The sequence below is a fragment of the Pinus tabuliformis genome, chromosome 1_2 (genome assembly GCF_031772625.1).
Source record: "Pinus tabuliformis cultivar Carrire ecotype Pingquan chromosome 1_2, CPIR1, whole genome shotgun sequence".
Taxonomy (NCBI): Eukaryota; Viridiplantae; Streptophyta; class Pinopsida; order Pinales; family Pinaceae; genus Pinus; species Pinus tabuliformis.
The window spans coordinates 1315267396-1315272009 of NC_142298.1; positions in this window are offsets into that span (position 1 = coordinate 1315267396).

Here is a 4614-nt window from a genome sequence, read left to right on the forward strand (position 1 = left end):
ATTTTTACACTACTGTGTGTAATTTTTTTTTCCTTACATACGCGCTACTGCGTCTCTCATTACATTGCATATTCAACAACAAAAATATATGACGTTACATGTACCGTAAAAAAATACTACTTAAAAAAAAAACTAGACATACATTCTTTTTATTAAAATCTTTATGACAAGACTAGAAATTAAAACAAGATATGGAGGGCCAGACAAGTAAATTTAATTCCTCGGATTTCTGGATGTTGCGGTACATTCTCCATGTCCACAGTAAAGCCTGGTGTTTATTTTTTTTACCAACTCTGGCATGATTTTTGTGTTCTTAAATGTTTGATGTCCTTGATCCCGAAAAACAAAAAAAATGTGCCGCCGCTACCATATCCATAGATCTGGCCCACATTAATCGGATGGTTATCGCAATTACCCGGAGGTCCCTTTTTACCGAACTTTACACGTCGGGGGAGGTTGAATTTGCAAAACCACTCAGGGCACGTGTCAGCCGGTGAGAGTGATCGTTGCCCCCTCAAGAAATACCACCATTTGGCAAAAACGGTGCGGGGAATCCCATGGCGGTTTTGGCGTTGCACAGCAGTTGAAAGTAATATTTCAACAAGAGGAACATTTATCATTGCTTCTTCATTCTATGGTGCAAAAGAGTGAGTGTCTGCATCTAAGATGATATACTATTCATTTTTGTTCAAGCGGACAACAATGCCATCCATGTCCTACCGTAGATCCCTCAATATCCTTTTTAACTCTTCTTGACCTGCGAAGAGTTTGTAGTTATCAAATTCTTTATTGTGAAGTACCATGTGGACCAAGGTTTCCATCTTCTTGTGTGTTGAAATGGAGTTCATGAAATGCAATTTTCTCTTACAAAATTTGCCTCGATCTTGTACCCATTTTTTTTTATCAGAACCAACTTTAGAGTCGGAAAAATATATTTATTCCCCAAATTCTATAGCCTAGAGGGTGCAAATTTCTTTATGCACTTCCATGGGAGCAACGTCAAAAAAATTCACTACCTACTCCCAACCAAAAAGACATCGTTGCGTAGAGGAGGACGCCCCGGGTCTACCACCCCTTCAACTTATCAAACGTTGACGTGGAACCATGCTAAACTCGTACCTACAAGCAGTGTTGAGTAAAATTCTAGATAACCCACAAAACTGACTAAAGTGCCCAACTAAGAGAGATATGGTGTATGTGAGACCAAATACGTAGTGCATTTTGACAGAGTGTTTAAGGTGCACTAATGGATATAAAACAAGGATAACGTCAAGGAACCCCCAGAAAGCTAGTTGTAGACCTGAGCAATTACCATGATCGTTATCGGGCAAGGAAAACGGATATGTAAACCTATATGACTTCAGTAATGTACCATAAGAAGTGTCGTTATAATCACAATGAAAACCAGACAAAGAAAGACCTGCGGAACCATACTCCCACAACTAGAACTGGACAATTAAAATATATACCAGAGGGTTTAATAGATTGAGGGTCAACAGAAGAGAGGGCCACTACTAGCTCAAAAACCAGACATGAAAAAGAATTATGCAAGAAACAAACAAAGAACATCGATTACCTGCACTTGACCCCACCGAACCCACTATAAATTGACACATTGGAATATCCCTATGGCAACATGGCCAACTCAGACATGACCCAGAAAAAACTATGACCACCCAACTAGTTTTAGGTGTCGTGACCTACAGTGGATGTATCAAAGAGACTTGGAGAGACATACAGAGTAAACCTCAACCATTTAAATACAACGACACCAGAGCAATATATATGTTAACTAAGCTGAATCTAGCAGGAAAGATAGAAATGAAGAAACAAAGGTCCAACATATAACCTTCAACCATTTAAACACAACGACACCAGAGCAATATATATGTTAACTACACTGAATCTAGCAGGAAAGATAGAAATGAAGAAACAAAGGTCCAACATATAACCTTCATGCATAGAGACTATCATTCGTCACCCTGAGAAAACTCTAGCTGCTCACCACCCTGAGGTACCGTTCAAACTGGTATATAAGCATGCATGCCCTATATTCCCTTTACTAGACAAAGAAGCCAGTTGAGGTAATGCCCTAGACAAATGCCAAGTTAGTTGTTTTACCCATGGTTCTGCCATCCCAAGGACCCTCATCATGGGAGGATCATTAATTATTGTGCGATCGACCGTCAGAAGGGATCGAGAGAAAATCCAAACCCGCCAATGTTCGCACCCTCATGCTTGCTCGGGAGGAGAAAAAGGAATGTTGCGACTGGTTAATGCTTCCAGCTTCACACACGCTCGCCCATGGGGAATTAATGTTAGAACCCAACCATTCTACGGAGGCATTGTATATCACAAAATTGTCCCACGCGTTAGACATCAAATGCCAAGTGGAGGAACTGGCTCAATCACCGAGAGCCGCCTCACACTCAACCATACATTTCGTTTGCATGGTGTTCATTACCATGGGGAGAGAGTTTTCGCCGGAGAACAAGACCGCACTTTTTGTCGGCAAAGTCTCTCCAGTAGGTTACCCCATCGGGGAGAGTTAGATTGTCAATATCTCATAAAAATCAATTCACGATAAACATATTATATTATATATATATATATATATATATATATATATATATATATAAATTACTATTATTAGTTATAAAAAGAATTAATATAAGTTAAATATATGTATATTTAAAATTAATATGTAAACAGACTTTTAATTATGAACATTTATTCCCACTTTACTATAAAGATTCTTGACATGTAAATAGATTTTATTATAAATATTAAATATATTTTATATACATTTAATTTTAATCTTATTTTATATATGTTTTAATTAAATTAAAAATAAAAATGGATATAAATAATTTTGATATAAATTTCAACCACTTGAACATAATGGAGAAACAGATAGTTAGGTTTTTGGATTTTGGCTATAATTTGGAATTAGATCGTATTTCTTAGGAGGTTGTTTCATTTTCTTAACTAAACTCATTTGTATAAGACATGTATTATTTGATCTTTTCATTCACTGAGAAGGCAACGTTGTGGCTGTTGGAGATAATGGAGAAATCTAAACTTAGATTACTATTATAATGATGATAGGATTGAGACTCTAATTTTAGATCTCAGATCCTAATATCCAGGGAGTGGTTCAAACCACCCTGATTGTGAGAAAGCCTATATATACTAGGTTGTTCTCCTGATTGTACATGGTGTGTATGTGTGAAGTGCTTCGACACTCTCCAGGTATCTCACCTAGACAACCACTTAATTAATAGAACATCGATTTTTATCATGGTATTAGAGCTTCAGGACTGGAATCCTGTAAGCTGAGCAAGGGCGCGACTACTGCCGATTCATCGCGAGTATTCGGTGGGCAAGTGCGAAGTCTGTACAGTTGAGTCCTTGGTTGACTGGCACGAGTCTGAGATGTACAGCTGCAACTCTTCGCGGCTGTCAAATTAACTCAACGCGCCAACTATTTTAAACTGCGTGGTTTGGAAAGCTTGCTGCGTGAGGCAACGACTTCTTTCGTTTGGTTCTACGTGGAGACCTACGACTGCTAAGATCCGACTGCAGTGGAAGCTTGGTGGCGGTGCCTTCGCGTGGGAGACCGAGTGTTGGTGAACCCGATTGCATGTGTGGTCGAATCGAAGGTACAACGTGAGGGTTGTCGGTGGAGCCTTGGACGCTCTATTCCTGGGCGGCGAGAGTGAAAAAGTTTCCTGATGGGTAAAATCAGGAGAGCACCAACGAGGCTGTAAATGCAGATCCGTGATTTGTGTAACACTGGATCGATCTTAGCGGCATTAGAAATAAGATCCGTGAATTTCTGAGGCTATAGTGGCAGCGTTAATTTGCAGTTTGGTGAAAGTGTGTTGTGTGAATTTATGAGAAAACATAGACTTGATACCGAACGAGTCTGGAAGAATCGCCATCACAAAGACTTTGTTCCATGTGTTTAAAACTGTGATCTCCACTGGGTCATGTGATTTGCTGCGAGTGGTTTATCTTTATGTAAATAAATTGGCTCGTACACATGAGTGGGTGGAATTAAGTGAAAAGTGATGGTGTGGCTGTTGTAGTCAGTGTGGAGAGGCCAACATGTGCTCAATTGTAGTGAGCATACAATAATAAGATGCATTGATATGATAATGAGATCTAAGACAATAATAAGGTATTACAGACTTATGTGCATGGATTAGTCTATGTCATTTTATGCAATGGATCGATAAGATTGCGAAATGCACAGATAATGAAATAGTAACTAGAAAACATAATAGGCAACACATGACATAGCAAAATTTAATAAGGAGTTCACCCAATACTCCTGGGCTACATCTCCTGGTCCAGCCTTCAGTGGTGGCCTCTCTATTATGTCTTCAAGCAGAGTTCTTTTTACAACAGTGAGCTCAATTTGAGTCTCACACACAACAGATTACAATAACAAGAGCTTTACTTGATCCTATGAAGTTTCTCTATGAGTACACAGAATCCCTCAGTGCTCTTTGTCTTTGTGTGAACTCTGTCTCGGCATTTTCCTGAAATACTACCCCCTTGCTGCGCTCTCTGTTTGTGGCTTTAAAGCCAACGCTGCCTGTTCGTTTC